General features: G+C 32.3%; 1 long non-coding RNA gene across 1 annotated transcript; it reads left to right on the top strand.

The window, feature by feature from the left end:
- Window positions 1-13,254: 13,254 nt before the first annotated feature.
- Window positions 13,255-13,989, top strand: LOC108347243 (uncharacterized). Its single transcript, XR_001833852.2, has 2 exons — window positions 13,255-13,408; window positions 13,561-13,989. It is a non-coding gene; the product is annotated as an uncharacterized LOC108347243 (long non-coding RNA).
- Window positions 13,990-20,928: the final 6,939 nt, after the last annotated feature.

Below are 20,928 nucleotides of genomic sequence, written 5' to 3'. Positions count from 1 at the left end.
AACACAAACATGTATGGGCTAAGCTATTGATAAAATAATCATAACAACAAGACACATACATATTGATTATATCAACCACATTTAAACACACAACAAAATACATATCTCTTTATTATACCAACCATAATGAAACAAACAACAAGATGCATACCTTCTTATTATATCAACCATAATCAAACACCTCACACACAATAGTAATAACAATAGGATTCCTAATCCTCTAACATAAACAATTCAATCATACTGAATTACTCGATCCTCGATCCTTGAACTTCGATCATTGATCATTGATCTCTAACCCTTGATGTCATCACTAGCATCTCACACATAGACCTTTGGTTTATCCACTCATTAGCACCTATGTTAACTACTTACTGTAATGATTATAGTAACACCACTATCAACATAACATAACCTGAAGCATCTCGGGTACCATTATCATCATCATAGATACACCACCATCATGATTATCTTAGTCATGAACAACACCATGAGCATCACCGAACCATAATATAATAGTGGAAAGAATTCATCTCACTCTTGTACCCAACCTCACCAACTGTAGTCGCTCCTACAGATCATCTTCTTCAAATGCACACAAGGCAAAAAGAAACACTTATCCGTAGACTTATCTGAAGTACCTAAAAAACACTAGAAGGTACAACTTGTATGTTCTTATATTTTGACATATAAAACTCAACTACAGGTTTTCTAAGAGGATCATTTAGTAAAGAGAAGATATAATAATACAGGAGATTTTATATTGGTTCACTTTATTTGAGCTACGTCCAGTCTCCTCCGTAGAGGATTCCACTATAATCTTCACACGATTACAAATGAATATTAGCCCACTTCTAGTACTTAGCTACCTCGCCGCGATTTTCTCTAAGTATTAGCACCACTCTTGGTACTCAGCACTCTACCGAGACTTCCTTGAGTATTTGCACCATTCTTAGTATTCAACACTCTGTCGAGATTTCGTTGAGTATTTGAACCACTCCTAGTACTAGACTACCGCGCCTAGATTTCTAAACTCAAAAGAGTTCAATTGTAAGTATTTTAATTCTTTATAGAATTGCAATCAACGACTTCTTACAAGTAATTCAGACTAAATCTCTCTACGAGAGGATTTGATTACAATATAATGCATTCCAAACACTCAAAGGTGTTTCTTTTTACTCTCTTACAATAGTAAGAAACTTGACACTTAAGCTCGAGAGTATCTCTTTCTCTTTTTCTCTTTTCTTTTCTTTTCTTCAGCTTAGATATATTCTTTTCTTTGAGCTTTTCTCTCTTTTTCTCTTTATGATGGATATGTCCTTGTAATATTTGTGCTCTTTGGCTATCCTCTATTTTATCCTCTTGATTTTCTTCTTGAGAGATCTTCTATATATACGATTCATGAAAATTTGTTCGTTGGACTGCGTTTGTAGTTCGTTTGTTTGTAGTTCGTTAGACTACGCTTCATGAAAATGAGTTCCAAAACTTGGCAGTTTTGTGAACAGAATTAAACTAATTGAAGCACAAATTAAACATAGATTTAAAAACAGATCGGCAGTTAGATCAATTGCAATGCTTCCTATCCTTGATTAACAACAAATAAAATGGTCATCTTACTCTTAATCCAACACGAGTTACCCAACTAAGCGAAGGATACTCCAGTCTTCAAAATTGCGAACTAAGCGAACGCAACACACCTATTCAATTAATTCTACATCACACAAATTAATCAACTAAGCGATGATTAATTACCAATTAGACAACTAAGGATATACCTAATTGCAAGCACAGAACAAACTTCATACAATGCAAAGTAAGATAGAAAAATACAATCACAGTTCAGAAATCTCAAGTAAACAATGCAATATCCCCAATTACCAACTTAAACGAATTCAACCTACCACTATTACGAAATTCAACATAGCAAAATAAACTTCAAACATTAAACACGAAACAACAACTAAATCTAGAACGAAATTGCACAAGTAAATGGGGGAAAATGAAAGTGAACTATAAAACGAAATTTAGAATTGAACTGCAAGTGTGAAATCGAAATGGGGAAAAATAAAATTGAAATAGAGAATGAAAGTGAAAAAGAAATTGAAATTGCATTTAAAAACTAGATTCAATACAATAAAAAAAGAAAGAAAGAACCTAAAACCCCCAAATGGGGAGGGGGGCTGGAAAACTCACCAAGCTTCTAAGACCCACTAGTACAAAAACAGCGTACAACGTCGAATATTTTGAGGCTTTCACGTCGAATTCGAGAACGACGTCATATCGGGAGACGTTAAATTGACGTCGAATTTTATCAATAAACGACGTTAATCAAGTTTTTTAATTTTTTTAATTAATTGTTATCCTTTTTTACAACTCTACAAGACCTGAAAAGCAGAAAAACCACAAATTTCAGTTTTTGGTATTTTGTAAAGCATGAACTATGAATGTGTAATATAGTATGAACAACAAACAACAATGACAAACAATAAACAAGTTCAATCAAACAACAACAACAAACAAGTTCAACCAAACAACAACAACAAACAAGTTTAACAAAAAATAACAATAAACAAGTTCAACAAATACGTTCTTTAAAACAAAAACAAAAACGAAAACGAAAACTAACCTTGGTTCATCGGAATAAAGTGTTGCCACAAGTGAGTGAGAAAGTAGAACACGCCTATGAAGGACAAGAACACGAAAATAATCGGTCAAAACAAACGAAAACCATACCTAAAGTAGTAAATTAACATGCATTTGTTTCAAATGAAAGAAATATTACATGTGATGGTCGTCAAACTTCGTTTGAGAAAAGTTTGAGCAAAGAAGACGGTCTCGCGCGCCAAGATAAAGTGAATGAATTTTCAATCTCCCACTCAAATTTTTATTGAACTCACTAACCTTTTGACATCTAACGCTCGGGCATTCGACGTTTTATATCGTTTTACGTCGAATTACAATTCTAAACGACGTTTAATAATTGCATTTATTTACAATGCCACTAATGATTTTTAACGTTGGCTATTGAGTGGTTCGACGTTGAACGCTGACGTTATACGATGTTTGTGCACTAGTGACCTAAAGAAAAAAGTGAATGAGGAAAACACACCAAGCTTCTATCACTTCTGAAAAAGTGATAGAAGCACCTTTAGCATAAACTTGATTATGTTTGGCAATTTTCGTAAAATTTGAAAAACTATCAAAGGAAGCTCTAATCCAAGTTATAGAAATTGGTGTCACATAGCGGAATGTTTAAGGAGCATGATAATGGACAATAACCAAGAGGGGAGGAGTGAATTGGTTCTTTTAAAAACTTTGTTTTCCCTTTTTAAATTTTCTTTGAGCATAATAAAGTAAAGAGATGAAGGGATAGAGAAAATCACATAAATGATTTTATCCTAGTTTGAATCAAAAGATTTTACGTTTAGCCGTTAATTACTATAAAAAATGATTAACTTTTCACTAAAAATCAGTTTAAGATTACAATAAAAATGATGAAACAATAAGAGAAGAAGACACCTTCCTTTGACACACGATGAAATGAATACCAACTCAATCAACGTGTAGAGAATCACTTGCACCTTTAGACACAATAAACACAAGCTTCTCCTTTCTCAATAATGGATGATAACACTCTAAATTTTTATATTTTTCTTTGTTAAAAGTCTTTTCTTATGGTTCTTTAGAATTTAATTTTATAGAAATATAATAGTTTAGTGTAAAATGGTAAAACTAGCTTTTAAATAAAAATTTGGTTAATTTTCTCTTTTTAGATGAATAAAATAGGTTTTTAAATAATTAGATTCTCTTTAGAAAAATATTTTATAAAACAAAGTAAAAATAGTTTTTAGAATAGGTTATATTTTTTAGTAATTTTTGTTTTAACTTTTTAATTCATTTTATTTTGTAGGATTTCGGGATGTGGAGATTGGGTTGCTGCTATTGGAATGACTTATTTGGGCCTCTAATGTTAATTGAAGAAGAGTTGGCTGCAAGTGCTGGATTTGGGCCTATTTAAGTAGGACGTCGCCGTTTGGTCTACTACAGTGATTTGGGTCGTTAAATTGGACCTGTGATCAGTGGAACAATACCATTTTGGCTTGGCTATAGCTTTCTAGGTGGTCCTTGCTCGTGCAACTCTTTTGGGAGAAAAGCTAACTCTCGAGCATTTGGGGGAAGGACATAAAACACCCAAAAGTTAGGTCTTGCTTGAGAAGAGAAGTAAGAGAGAGCGCGAAGTGAGACGAGAAAGGAAGAAGAAGCTCGCGACCCTGACCGGTGTAGCTGAAGACGTGACTAGAGGGCGATCTTGCCCGAAGAAGAAGCTCACCGAAGCTTAAGTTAATCAGAGGGTTGGTGATCAACATGGACAAAGAAGGTTAGCCGTCTGATTGAAGTGAAGGAAGCGTCGAAGAGAAGCTTCAAGAGCTGTCAAGGTTTCCCGTTTCCCCTTTCCTTCTGTCTCTGACCCTATAAAAGGGGTTTTTGTAAATAAAAATGACACGCTTTACACTTTCAGACTCTGCAATTTTACATTCTTTAGTTTAGGATTTTTACTCTTTAGTAGAGGTAGATTTCTTGGCTTTTGGATTTTGTTGAGACGATCGCGAGAGTAACAGGCCGCGAGAATCTTGGTGACTTCCGGTAGTGTGTAATTTTCTTCTTCGTATTAATAAAGTTCAATTTCGTATTCTTGTTTGCGTTTTGATTTTGTTCTTTGCTTATGATTTTTGTAATTGTTTTGTTTTGATAAATTGATTTGGACTCTAGAACTCTACATTTTGTGATTCCTTTTTGGAATTAAATGACTCCACATTGAGCATTCGTTTTCGAGATGTCTTCTCGATTCAGAGATGAGTCCAATGCATAAAGATTCATTCAAAGTTGTGTTTTTATTCTTTTCTTTCTATTATTTCTAGTATGTGTGAATTCAATTTTGTAATTGGACTATGTTTGAGAATTTTGAAGGAAAACATCCTAATTAATAGGACCCCGAGGTGGGCCTATATTTTCAAGAGGTCTTCTTGAGAGATGTTAAGCTTCATAATTGTCAAACTAAGTTCAATTTCAGTGTTGTATTTTTGTTCTTGTGAAAGTGTGCATTGGTTGAATAATTGAATGAGAGTTGCAATTTGAAGTTCTGAAATATGAACTAAAAAGACCCCAAAGAGGGCTTAACTTTCACATAATGTCTTTTTGAAGAGTAATTAAGACTCTTTCTTTCAATCTATTGTACATTTGCCTTTGTTCTTTGCTTTTGATAGTGATACTTGAAGTTCAGTTTGAGTTTTGATGTTCTGGTTGTTTACTTTGAGTATTTTAGAATTTATAATCTGCTTTACTTCTATTTCAGCCTTTACATTCTTGTTGATATGATGCTTTTCAATCTTGAGTTTTAAGTTCTGTTCAATTTGGTTTCATGTCTGGTTTCTTCAAAGTTTAGCATAGGTTCACCAGTGATGCATGTAGGTATTGGTAATTGTAGTGTAGTTTAGGTGTTACTTCCTAAATTGTTCTTCATTTTAGTTTGAGCTTTTATCTGCAACTTGTTGGTCTAATTACTTGTTTTCTATTTTTGAAACTGCAACTCTATTTCATAGATTAGAAATTCTTATAGATTTTATATTGTGTTTAATTTCATTCTTTCATTTTTAATTTCTCTACCTTGTATTTTAGTTAGTAGTAAATAAAATAACAGGAATTAACTTTACACTTTAAACTTAATTGTACCGAGTCCAAGGATTGATACCTAGGTTGTCGCTATACTTCATTAGTGGGGAAACTTAGTTTGTTCTGGTTTTGTTCGACCAAAATTCAGTTTAACACTTGATTAAGCTAAGACTTAAACTTAAGAACTTCCTTAGAACCAATTTTGTGCTCTCAAGAGTTTAGGTTAACTTTGGCTAGTTATAATCGATTATCCTTTATGATAATCGATTATTACCGTACGAAATAAGTTATAAAACTTCTAAGTGCTTACATTTGAAAAATAATTCTATACAAATGATTTCTACAAAGAATGCTTTTAACAATTATTGTATTTGTTTCTCCAAGTCTTCAAGTATATCATCATCAAAATCTCTTCAAAGCATCAATGTTTCTTATTGGTAACAAGGATTACTAATCAGGATAATCAAGAACACATATAACATACAACCATAAACAAAGAAAAGTAAGTCTCCTCGTACTTTGGGCAATCAGAAGGCTTTATCTACTTTGATTTAGAGTTTCTAGGGTTTCTAAACACCAAACCATCCCTTAATTAATTTCTACACCAACTAAATAAAGGTAAAAGACCCTTTTGCCTCTAGGAAAAAATATAAAAATAAAGAAATAACATAACAATTATATTCTAACAAAAATATACACTCAAGAACACTAATTTCCAAATAAAAATCCAAAGTCTCAAAACTACTTTATTTTTAAAAGCCATATTTTCTCATATCTTACGTTTAGGTTAGCATTCTTGGCATGTGTCAAGTGTTGTGATTTTTTTAACCTTTTTTTTAATTGTTTTTCAATTTTAAATTTTCTTTTTATATATTTTTTAATTTCCTTTTTAAAAATTGTCACATGCCAATTAAGGATATTGCCATGTGGTATATCCAATTAAGACCAATCAAAATATGAAGACCTACTTGAGAATTAATAGTCACAATCAAACTTTATCTAACTTGTTTAAATAAATTTATATAGATTGTAAAGTTAGTTTAAAAGTATTTCCAAAAATATTTAATAAAAATGTCAATTTTAATAAAAATAGCAACAGAAAATTTATACAAAAAAAAATTTGTCCTAATTTGAAGAAGGACATATTGAAAATATTGAGATTAAATTGAATAAAATAACAAATATAGGAATTAAATTGAGACTTTATATCATGGCACTGTCACGTCACACCGCTATAGCCACGTAACACAACTTTGAATTGAAATGTAAAAAAAATTCCAAAAACATAAATAAATAATTAAAAATATTAAAAATTTATAAAAAATTAAAAAGATACAAATTGACACACAACATTGAATTTGACACCGTTTGTACAATACTAATGGAAAGTATCAAATTCAATCATTTTTAAACAAGTCAAGACCAAATTGAGATGAAAAAATTGGAGGACCAACTTTACACTTCGACAAAAACAAGCACCAAATGAATGATTAAACCTTTTTCTTTTAAAGAATATGAAATGCTTCAAATATCTTATTTGGATAAGGAATTTTGAAAAAAAAAATGAAATTCTACAATTGAACTTTAAAATTGAAGAATTTAAAATTTCACCTAAAACTTAAGAATTTTAAAATTTTCATATATTTAAATTTATATTTTGGTCTTTATAGCTTGGGTCGACCTAGGTTTGGATCGATTTAACTCGATCTAGGTTTGAGTAGACTCGACCTCACCTCACATGGATGTTAGAGTGGCGCAACAGAATGATTAACGCATTCAACAAACCAAGAGAGGTGAATTGGTTTCTTATCTCAAATCGTTCTTTTAATAACTTTTTCAAATAAATATAAAAATTCTTTAGAACAATTTAAACAACTTAAAAGAGTAAGGAAGAGATAAAATTGCACAAGTAATTTTTATCGTGGTTCGGATCATAGAGATCCTACATCTAGTTGTTAATCTCAACTAAGAATTAACGCTTCACTAGCACAAACCAACAAATTGTTACAATCACAAAGAAAATAAAACAGTTTAAGGTAGAAAACCTCTCTTGTTCCCCTAAGATATGAAACTTACTTCCCCTGTGACCCACAAGGGATGAACACCTCCTCTGAATCGTCACAAAGGATGAACACCTCCTTTGAATGCTTCACGAAGGATGATAGACTTTTAACTCAGCAACAACAACAACACTCAATCACACTCCCTGTGAAAGTTCTCGCTCTATGCCAACAACAATAGGACTCAATCACACTCTCTGTGAAAGTTCTCACTCTATGCCAACACGCCAAGTTCTCAAAGCCATAACACAAGGGTTCAACAAACCCTAGAACACTTATCACCGCACACTGTAGATAAGATTTTCCGAAATACACTTATTTCGTACTTTGTATTCTGTATTTTAGAATGAGAGTCTCAATCTAATTTATAGAGATCTCATTCAAGGATACCTCCAAAAATCCGTTGTCAACTAATTAACGTGTGATAATCAATTATCCAATTATGGTAATTGATTATGCATTTAATGAATGCACAACGGTAAAATAATTGCTTAAAAATTCTCATAAATTCTCGTGATAATCAATTATGGCAAGTCAAAATTGATTATTGATAATCAATTATTATAAGTTGATAATCAATTATCTTGAGTATAAAATGAGGTTTTCTGATTCCAAATAAATGTGGACATACCTTAACTCAGCTGAATATGGGATGCCCCAACTCTGCTCAACTTGAGCTTGAAATACCTAAAAAACACTAGAAGGGGGCTTGAATAGCGTTTTGGGAAAACATTTTTCATAACTCTTCTAATATAGCACGTTGTCTAACGTATGCAATATTCTTTTGAAAGTTTAGACGCCCGACCCTAAGTGTATGCATTGATAGGATTGACGTGTTATTCATAATATTTCTACTATAGTGTTTGTAAGAACTCCCTTTAAAAGTAAAGATTTGTTTACCTTTGAAGTTCTTATATTTTCAAATATAAAGCTCAATTGCAAGTTTTCGAAGAGGACCATTTAGTAAAGAGAAGAGAGAATAACACAAGAGATTTTATACTGGTTTGCTCCAACTGAGCTACGTCCAGTCTCCTCCACAGAGGGTTCCACTATAATCTTCATATGATTAGAAAAGTGTATTAGCACCACTCTTGGTACTCAACTATCTCACTGTGATTTTATTTCAGTATTCACACCACTCTTGGTATCAACACCCCATCAAGATTTCCTTGAGTATTTGCACCACTCCTGGTACTCAACACCCTGCCAAGATTTCCTTGAGTATTTGAACCACTCTTAGTACTAGACTACCGCGCCTAGATTCCTCAACTCAAAAGAGTTTAGTTGTAAGTGTTTTAATTCTCCACATAATTGAAATCAATGATTACTTACGAGTAGTTTATACTAAATCTCTCTACGAGAGGATTTGATTACAATACAATGTAGTCTAAACACTCGCATGTGTTTTCTCTATGATCTTTTAGTAGTAAGAGATTTGACGCTTAAGCTTGAGAGTATCTCTTTCTCTTTTCTTTTCTCTTTTTCAACTAAGATGTATTCTTTTCTCTTTCTCTTCTCTTTTCTTTGTTTTTTCTCTTTAGGATGAATTTGTCGTTGTAAGCTTTGTTCTCTTTGGCTATCCTTTATTCTGTCTTTTTTATTTTTTCTTGAGAGATTATATATATATAAGCTTCATGAATATTTCTTATTTAGACTACGTTTGTAGTTCGTATCCTCGATGCTTGTGTTTTCTCTTTCTTCTTATTGATAGGGGAAGTTATGTGAAAGCTAAACTCATATATTCCATATGTGAACAAAAATGTTTTTATAGTTTCTTGCACACATTAAGAAACATTGTTGTTTATATATTTTTTTGTGCTTGAACTATATGTTATGCATATTCATTGTGATTATATATGTGATTATATCTGTGATATGCACATTCATTGTTTAAGAATGAATCTTTGAATATCTTGTTTTGATGATGTGCATAATGATGAATATTGTATAATGGACATTTTTGTTAATGGACATTGAGAATCTATTCTATTGTTATCTTGCACAAAATGGCATAACAAATGTTTGATATTATTGATGTGTGTGTGTGCTTGATACATGTATTAATGATTCGAAAAAAGTTTACATGTTTAAACAGATTGAAAATGTATTTGTGGTATGATTTAATCTATTAAGCAATCCATGTAATATGTTAAATTGTTTCAGATTCCTTGTATGCTTTATTGGAGGCAAATTGTTCTAACATAATCTGGTATAAAATGTGTATAACTGATTAAGTAAGAAAGTTAGCCAATATATGTTTTAAAAAGAGTGAAAATCTGATTAAATGTTTTCAAAAGAGTGAAAATTTGTTTTGAAAGAAGTTTGAAATTGAATTTTGCTTAAGTGTTGGACACAACCAATTACATGAGTTGTATAATTGGTTAAGTCATTTTGAAATGATGAATTCAATTTCTATCAAATCAATATTTTTATAACGGTCATATTGCATTTATTTTTGGCTGTTAAGAAGTGTTTAATCAACTGCATGCATTATATAATCGGTTAAAAATCAAATTTTGAAATGATGTCAAAAACTGCTAAACTAGCAGGAAAACATAGTCAATTACATTAATAGCGTAATCGATTAAAATTTGTCAGGATTTTGAAAATACTATAAATAGTTGTCTATCATAACTAACATTTTGTTTGAGTTTTGATTACAAGAGCATCCAAGAATCATCGTGAAGAATCAATGATCATATTTGGGTTTATACATCAAGATTCTATCAAGAAGTGTGCTTAAAGGTTGTTCATCATATATGCACTATTGGAGTGCTTGCTGTGAAGATCAAATTTATCTTTTTCAATCTATAGATTGAGTTCCTGTGTTGTTGTGCCAGGGGGAGAGAATGGTGATTGTTCTCATTGAGAGATCGGATTGCTCTCAATGTATTATTAGAGTTGGGATTGCTCTAAGGTGACAAAAAGTGGGTGATCTTTCTGGGTTGCTATAGTTGGTATTAAGTTAGGACGGAGAGTACATTAAGAGGATTGTTCTTTGTATGTGTTGCTTGTAAGAACTCTATCAATATAGTGGAATCCTTTCAACTAAGGTTGTTGAAGGAAGACTGGATGTAGGCTTGGCCAAACTAGTATAAATCTGTGTGTTAATCTTTCTTTTCCTTATCTCTTTTATTTGTTGATTTACTATATTTGTCATATTGCATTCCAAGAAACATAAAAGATTTCGAAAAGATTTTGAAAGAACATATTTTTAAAGTCAAACCAATTTACCCCCTCTCTTGGTTGAAAGTATTGGCCTATCTTTTTCTACACTTATTTTCACAGCAGTCATTGTGTAAGTCAACTTTGTCAAAGCAAACATACTTTTTCAGTCCTTTGCTTGAAGTAGGTTGTACATCTTTTTAGACTTTGCTTCAAGAGAGGAACATTCTATCATTATCTCTTTTGTCTATAACGTCCACATTTGATATTAGATTTGTAGCACTATGGATGCGTGTAGAATAACTTATCTTGAAATTTAGAGTAAATTGTGAATGCAACAAATATAACTTTTCTTATCACTTTTGTTGCTTTTGAACTTGAGCATTTAATGTCATTTAATGCTTTCTCAGAACAACAAAGTGTTTTTTTATTTCCTACCATTAGGTAGTATTTTTCATTTAAGCTTCTTAATTAGATATACCAAACATATATTTAATCCTTCATCAGAGGTGGGGTGTTTGTTTAGCTCATGGTATCGTTTTGATCCAAGTAAACACTTCTTTGGCTTTTGTCTCTTTGTAGATAGATAGCGTTTAGCTTGTTTAGGCTTTCTTTTATTTTTAACAATTATGTCTTTTAATGTTTTAGTCAAAGACATTGTCTTTACATGTTTTTGTTTTCGCTAGAAGCCAAATACCTACTTTAGGTATTTTAAGCGGTGAACGTTTAGCTCATATCTTTCTTGGATGCCTTTAGATAAGACATCTTCTAGTCATGCGTCTGGCTAGTATAGACTAAGTGTTTTTCTATTTCCTAGGACCTAAGTGTTTTCTATGTTTGGGGTCTAGGTTCTACTTTTTGTTTGTTTGGAGTTTAGGCTTTAAGTCTTGTGTTTTCGCCCAAGGATGTTTTCTTATTATTAACTCGTTTTAATGTTATTTGGTTAAACTTCAAAACATGATATCGTTTGTTTGTATAGACGATTTTGCCTTAATAGAGCTCAGATCGAGACTTGGTTTATCCTATAATCGAATTGACTCAACTCAACATAAACCTGAACTCACTCGACTTGACCTTGGCCTAGGCGAACTTAGCGTGACTTGACCCTGACCTAGGCTAAGTTAGCTCGACCTAGACTCGGTCAGCTCCATTTAACTTAGACCTTAACCCACATGGATCAAACTAATCCTAAAGTGATTCAACTCAACCTAAACTTGGATTGGCTTATTTGGCTGGACGTTATCCCTAACTAGTGATATATTGTTTACATGTTTCATCATATTTCATAAGTTGACAATATTCTTGTTTACATATATTGAGAAAAAGTTTTTCAAATATAAAAAATAAAAAAATGAAATAACTTTAACAAAACAATTAGAGAAATCAAGATTCATTATAAAAGTTATTAATACTGATTAAAATTGTAACATCCCCATTGTAATAGTATAAAACTACCAAAAATGGAATGTTACATAAATGCTAAAAGAACCACTAGATAAAACAAACCTCGCTCAAAGAAGAGATCTACTTTTGTAGATCTATCTAAGAACTCATTTGTTTCTTCCCTCATCTCTAGTTGGAACAAATGAAAAGGTGAATCCCTAAGCTCACACCATTAGGTGATCATCACAATAGAGAAACAACATACAAAGAAAGACATAGAAAAACAAGGGTAAGCTAGATAGAAAACAATACATCATAATAAGTTTAAAGGATTTCATATAATAATCATGTCTAATTTAATCCAATCCAAACATCTTAACATGCAAAGACCTAAACCGATTGTCCGGACTTAGACTGATTGTCGAGGTATGGCGGGTCGTGCACTCGTGGTGGCCTCTAATGCTTTGCAAAGTCATTGTCAATGGGTTTCACCTTACCACACTCACGAGCACTACAAGAAATATTACATTTACATACAAATATTTATATACGGATTGTAATCTGTATATAATTCAAATATTACATACGGATTTTATATACGGATTTTAGAAAATCATTATTTAAAAAAAATCAAAGTTTCAGACTCTTTCCTCGAACCGTCTTTCCTTAACCTTCTTCACTTTTCTCTATTCTCTAAGCTTCTTCCCCATCTTTACTCCTCTTCATGCTTCTCCTTCAATAAGACGTGAACTTCTTGGGCCCTCCTTCGAGCTTTTTCTTCGTTTTCATCAGTGCGTGCGTGTGGCTTTTGCAACCATCGAACGTTTGTCCTACCGATTCAGTCGATCTACATCTCTAGTTAGGGCTCCAACCTCTTTTCACCATTTTCTTCATTTTCAACCGATTAAATCCTCTTTTCTATCGATTAAAAGCCTTTCCATCGATTGATTCTTCGATTTAGGTTTCCTTCGTCAACCTAGGGTTTTAGGGTTCTTCGCGTCGAATCCTCTCCGTTTTTGGAGTATTCCTGGATTCTCATGGTTTGGAAGAAATTGCACACAAATGCTATTCAGGAGAACAACTGAAAGATGCGTTGTCCAGCTGGAGCCATGCTTTCGCCGTAACTGCAGGTATCACTGGTTGGGTCCTTTGTACTTTCTTTGGTTTGAGAGTGAATGAAGCATAAGTTAAGGTTGTGAAAGAGAATACTGTGTTAACTTGTTAAACTAAACGTTAAGCATCAATAATCAACAATTATTTATCTTTCCTATATTCATCACAGGGGATAAGAGCTATCGAAGGATTGTCCCTGAAACTGCATTCCAGCATTAGAGATTGCTTGGAAGCTCGTTCTTTCAAGAAAATGAAGAGACTAAGACTCCTACAACTTGATCATGTACAACTTAGTGGAGATTATGGGTATTTCAAGCAATTGGTGATTGGTGCTGTCAGAGGATTTCTAAGACCATATTCTCTTGTAAGTAGTGAAAATTGGGTTGCTCTGTTTGCATCAATGGTTAATGGTCTGATAATTGGGTTGCTCTGTTTGCATCAATGCTTAATGGTCCTGTTCAGTTTTTTATTATAACCACTTATTAGTTATGATTGCATTAATGTTTGCATCTGATATTCTTTCATGACTAATTTTAGTTCATATCTTGTAATATACCTGTAATGAAATGAAATAAAAACCAGAGAATAAGATTTTTCATTGCTCCTGCATCTCTATCCAAGTTACGCATGAGTAATATGTGGGGTGGAGCAAAACAAAGAAACTTACATGCTTAAAAGAAGATGTTCTATATGTGCTCTCCACTTTCTTCCTTGGTATGTCCTATATATGGATGGCTTCCTTGTCATCATGTATTTTATTTCAGCCAAGAAAATAGGTCATTTCCTTTCCATTAATTCCACACTGCCCCCTTCTTCTTTCACGTATCAAGTCTCTCATTTCTCCAATAATATAGTGCTTTCCATGTCACAAAGGGTCATCCACTTATTGTTTTCAGCCGTGTGTTTTTGTCTCCTCCCATGTGCACTTTTGAATTAAAAAAATAAATGAATGCCCATCATTCACGTGATGCACCTCCACTTCTATATATATTTTTTATTGAGTCATATGAAGTGTCGTGTGCTTGCTGCACAATCCATATTCTTTCTCACTTTCCGTACAACCCATGTGAGCTTCCAAATTCATTTTTAATGCTAGTGCTCTTTTTGGTGGTGGCCGTGTGTGTTAGAAAATGTGGCAGCTGCATTCCATCTCCAAATTAAAATTCGAACATGCATTCTCCATGCCCCACTTCTCCACTTGAAGCTTTTTATTTCTTCATTCTTTATTCTTTACATCATCCTTTCTTCATGTGCCGTCAGTTGTACTACCACCACTTCAGTTGTGTGGCATTTTTGGATATTTTCATAGAATGTTGTTATTAACAGAGATTTATGTTTGTATTTCAACCACCCATCCAGTTTTGAGAAAGAAGAAAATAAACAATATTTGATTCTTTGAAAATTGTTACTTTCGTTGCTTTGATCATTGAAAATTTGACATAAAAAAAACTCTCTCCCTAAATAAGTTTTTGAGGAAGAAGAAAATACAAAATTGATTCTTGAAAATTGATGTTGTGATCGTTGTAAGTTTTGAAATAAACCATTGAAGCTGTATATGCAGAGGTTAGCTTTTCTTGCTTTGATTGCAATCACATTAGAAGTGGTTCTGTAGTTTATGACGTAAACAGTGCACCTTTGGTCAATTTCCACCATTATGAAAGATTGCAGCAGGAAGTTTCGTATAAGGTAGATGTTTATTTTGTTTTCACGATAAGTCCAACCAAGATGTATCGTTTTTGTAATTTGAATTCCATATCTTTTTGGCTATGCTTGATTGTGCTGGTGAAAGTCGGAGGGTAGAAAGCAGAGTAACGGGTATTGGAAGTTTAAGAAGAAAGGAATAGGGTGGACCCCTCTGTCTTTTCTTCAATCCGTTTGCACTCTTCTTCCTCTTCTCCACTTTGCTGGACGTTACAACACCTTCTTCTCCTCATCTCCACTTTACACGTTGCAGCTTCAACTGGACCAAGACCGTGGACATTCCAGCCAAGCACTCTTCTCCCTTCTCAACGTGGCTGCTGGACGTAAGCTTGCTGCTTTTGGGAACGTGAATTTTCTCTCCTTTCTTCCCCCTTGGTTGTTGCTCCAAATGGAACCATAAGCCGTGAGCTGCACTTGGACGTAAGCTTGCTGTGTTTGGATGCTCCAAGATGGACCAAGGTGATGCACGTGAATTTTCCAGCTGCTTCAGCTTTTCTTCAACAAAATATTTCAGCTTTCCACTCTTCTCCTTTCACATGGTTAATTCCTTCCAACCGTGGGTTTCTTTCTCAAAGACTAAGGCCGTGTGTGTTTTTTATGAATGGAAGAATCAAAACCAAAGCCACCGTGACACCACTTCAAACCAATCTGAATCCATTTCTTTTGTATGGGGCCGTGGTGTTTTTTTTTGGTGCTTTTTTTTCCATCCCGTGAGCAAATGGCTGCAACATCTCCATGCTCTTTGTTTAAAGAAAGAAGAATTCCCATTTGTGTGGTGGTTGCCGTGTTTGCTTCATTTAGGTGGCCCTTCTTTCCATTTAAAAATGATGTTTGGTTGCATTTTGGAGATCCATGTGGACGTGAGTTGTTAGCAAGCCAAAACCGTGAAAGTGGTGGCCCCTTGTATTTGTTTTTTTTTCTTTCGTGGGTGATGCCAAAACCAAATGAGAAAACCGTGAGTGGTGAGCTTCAAAAAATAATTAAAATGTACTTCTCTCCTATGTGGGCCATGAAGCATCTTTCCTTGATAAAATTCAGAATTTGATTCTCTCATATGCCGTGAGTTCATTTCATCAATGTGGCTATGCATTTTTGCCAAGCAAACCGTGAGTAGTGGATGGAGAATCAACTACTTTCACATCCAATACAGATGCAGAATGAACTATTTTTTTTTTATAAAATCATAAATTATATACGGATTTTTCCGTATATAATTATATACGGATTTTATATACGGATTTTTCCGTATATAATTATATACAGATTTTATATACGGATTTTCCGTATATAAATTATATACGGATTTTTTCGTATGTAAATTATATACGGATATATCCGTATATAACTTAGCTACGCTTCTTTTATATACAGATTTTTGTCCGTATATAATCCGTATGTAATATCATTTTATATACGGATTTTGGAGGTTATATACGGATTTTGACCGTATGTAACTGCGATTTTTCTTGTAGTGGAGGTTAGTTCGTTATCACTCACCTTGGATCATACTGGAAGCACCCAAGACTAGGACCTCCTGCTACTCCTCATGACATGGATCAATCTTCTCTAGTGAGAGTGAAACGCGATTGGAGTTTCAGAATAACCCACAAGACTGAGCTTCCTGCAATCATTCTAAACTTACACAGGACACCACCATGTAACATCTCCGTGAGGATCATGGAATTACGTCCATCAGCCATACTTTGAAACCACGTACTTTCATTTGTAACATAACTCAGATCATGATCAATCATATAACTTAATACACATTCATACATGCTTCCCAATGGATCTCAAAATTTCATTTAAATCAAACTAGAACAAAGAATTAAAGAATAAACTAAAACCTGAACCATTCGCTCAGCGCACCCTCTAGCATAGCGAAACTAGAGGTTTCTAGCACAACGACCCAATCTCGATGTGCGAATAAACTTCCAGTAGTACCAGACCTCAACCCCATCGCATAGCGCGCCAAATCGCTATGCGAAAGTCTAGGTAGTGGCCCAGACCCCGTAGACACTCATTATGCGCCACCTTTCGCTATTCGAATTAAACTAGTAGTGATCCCAAACCACCAACAGTCGCACAATTCCCAGATTTGCTATGCGAACCATTCGCTCAGCGAGTCTGCATAATCTGCATAACGTAATTCTGCATAATTATGCAACTTAGACACCCTTTACCAATTCTAATTATTTTTTTCAACTTCTAACACTCCTAGATTGTATTATACACTTAATTAGACTTGACTCAGTGATTCTAAACCTTCCTACTATCATTCTAAAGTGTTTATGGATCAATTCCTACTCTAGAACATCAAATTCATCAACTTAGGGACTCAAATCACAATCTACCACTTTGAACATGTTTTTGACCATTTTGGTGACTCAAAGAGGTGACATTTGACCTACCCAAACTATCCTAACAGACAAATTGAGCCCTAAACTCCTAGTTCTCATTTTCACTACCTCACTTCCTCCAAGTTAACTTAAAACAAGATAATTCACTTAAATCTCTATCTAATCACTCTCATAATCGATTACTCGTATCTAGTATGATCAATTACAGATTATACATCATTCAATATAGTTCATAAACACCATTTCACAATGTCACAATCAAGCAGTCAAATTTTCATGCAACTTAATACACTCAAAAACCTAAAATCAGTTAAATCAACACCACCACATAGAATTCATCACACTTACATGTCAAACTACTAATTAAGCAATAATCTAGCTCCCCTTACCTTTGATCAACAACACAACTCATAGAAACTTCAATAGAAGCTTGCGTCGAAAGGAAACTCTACAAAAACCTACAATTCACCGATTGGTGATAGGAAACCAACCTTAGAACCTAAATTTAGCTAGAAATTGAAGAGAAAACAACCAGATACATGCAAACAAGAATCATTGCATGATCACAGTCCAAGAATGCACGAAGGAGAAAGGGAAACGACTTACCAGCTCAAAACAAGAAATTGATCGGTAGAGATTGTTTCTCTTGACGCAAGGATCGTCTAGGCACTTTCTAATCGTCGAATAGATGATCCAAGAGTGAGATAGGTTAGAGAGATGGTAGAGAACTCTAGAAAAGTAGTTTCTAGAGATATGGTACATTTTAAAATAATGAAACTCGTTTATAACAAAACTATTTATAATAAAACCGTTTAATATTAAAATAATTAAGTCTCACTATTTTTAGACTACCACCACTTTTAAAATATCATTTTCTCGGATTTCACAAAAATAATTTTTTAAATTTAGTGATAGTTGAATTAATAAAAAAACAAATTTCACTAAATTTAAATTGGCTTATCCATTCTAAACATTTAAGAAATGAAAAGTTTAAAATAAAATTAATTTAAATTCAATTTATTTGAATGTTTTAAAAATTATAAAATTCTTTATCCAAAAACAAGTTATCCTATCATAATTTTAATTTCAATTGTTTCCTTAATTTAATTAATATTAAAGAGAAACATATAGTTATTATAATAAGGAGAAAATGTAATAAAGCATAAAGATACATTGAAATATAAGAAAACTAAATTAATATGTAACGAATTACTCATTTGTAATTATATTAGAAAGAAAAAATTTAATAATTTCCTTAATTTTTGTAAAACATTTATAAATTACTGTTATAAAGAGTTATGTATTTATTAAACATCTAATTTATTAACTTAAATGTTATATATTATATATTCACAAACATTCATAGTGTGATTAACGCGGTATATAAAAATAATTTGGATACTTACAAACGCTAGAAAGAATATATGAAATGTTTTTACTTCTGAATCTACGATTCTCTAACTTTGACCCAAAGGCTATATTTATTACTTTATATAAATGCAATAAATGAATTTTTTTAGGTAAAGACATTATAAATTAAATAAAATATTCAATTCAGAAGTTTAACGTGTTCTAAATCATTAATGTTATTTATTGGATAGTATATATATTGACTGAGATTATTGTATCTTTATGATAAATCATTTAAAATCATTAAAACATTCTTTATATTTTTATGTGTAAAAATTAAAAATACACCATAAGTTTAAAGTAATGTATAATAAAAATTTATGACTTTATTAAATATTGTATTTATTACTTTTAATATATATAATATCTAATAACGAGAATTATTCTTTGTGCATAATTTTAATACACTACTTTTGGAGTGGTAAACCGTAACACCCAGATCTCTAAGATATTACCGATTATTAAAAATCGGTAAAATTTTAAATTTATCATAGCGCGAAAGTGTTCTGAAAGAAAATTTTAACCAATTACATTATTTCGAGTAATAAAATAATGAAAAAAATACTCCAATTATATTGTCTTAACTTGTAAAACAAAATAGCTTTAAATGAATCCCAAGGTTATTCCTTATCTCTCGAGTCAATCACGCCTCTGAAACATATGTAACATTATATGTTCACATATAACACATTATATGATCATCGGTGATAATTTCATTCACAAACACATAAACACAAACGTGTATGGGATAAGTTACCGATAAAACAATCATAATCAATAAGATACATACATACTGATTATATCAACCACAATCAAGCACACAACAAGATACATATCTTGTGATTATGAGTTGCTAGATAGACTAGTCTCTCTAGACGATATTGTCTTAACAAAAGGAGCTAGTGGTGCCTTTATCTATTAGAGATTTCCTTGCTCTAATAGAGAAGGCCGAAGTAGTAGGAAAAATGAAGAATGATGGTAGAGTGCAAAGGCTACAAGTGGGTGGATGATAATGTTGTCGTTGATGCGATAAAATTAATATTATTAAACTATAGCAACTTTAGTATTGCTAAGATAGTAGTCAACTAAATAGAAAGGATAAAGTCAACCTTAAGTCATCTCCCAACGAACATGGAATTGATTCTTAACAAATTAGTTCTTATAAACTATACAAAAGGGTTAGTAAAATAAAAATGATAAAGATGATGAAGATCAATAAAATATTAAAAAATAAATAAAAAAAGATCAAAAGAAATAAATTGGTAAAAAGATTTAAAAAGACAAAAGCAACTATAAAGAAAATATGTTGATTACACTGTTTTTTCAAAATAGGATTCATCATTGCTTATCTAAAGATTATTGTTCAATTATATATTGTCTTAGATTTTCAAATTAATCAAGGTAATTCTCAATTAATTTGTTGGCATTCTGATTATTAACTATAGTACATTCTCAATTAAAAGTAAGAACTTTGTAGATTAGGCATATTAAATTTAATCAAAGTGTATTCTCAATTAAATATTAATATGTCTAATCATGTCTATATTTTATCTTTTATATCAAGTAAAAAGCTAATTAACAAAAGTACATTCTTGATTAATTGTTAAAGTTTTCACCACTAATCAAAGTACATTCTTAATTTATAGCAAGACCCATATCACATGAAAATTTCTAAATTGAATCAAACTAAATTCTCAATTAAAATTAAAAATCCTTGGACTCATATGATTGATATGTTATGTAGATTTAACATCATGCTTACTTATTATAATGTAAAAATCATTATTTTTACTTGATTAAGAAGCAAAAGACAGATAAAAATAAATTACAACAAGAATAAAAAAACAAACAAATTTATTCATCTAACCTTAGAATCCAATTAAGAAATTACAGCAGAATCAACCCAAGGGGCTTAGCACTCCATGGAATGTGGAAATCAAATGAAAGAATAAGAAGAGATGGTGGATAACATGAGAGAAAAGAGAGAGGACGAAATTTGAACCCCAAAGGGTTCCTCACCTTACCTAATGTGTTTCCCTAAATCTCTTTATATAGAAATTAGATTG

This window comes from Vigna angularis, chromosome 9 (genome assembly GCF_016808095.1).
Source record: "Vigna angularis cultivar LongXiaoDou No.4 chromosome 9, ASM1680809v1, whole genome shotgun sequence".
NCBI lineage: Eukaryota > Viridiplantae > Streptophyta > Magnoliopsida > Fabales > Fabaceae > Vigna > Vigna angularis.
Note: the sequence above shows the minus strand (reverse complement) of the source record. Positions and strands in the feature narration are given on the sequence as shown.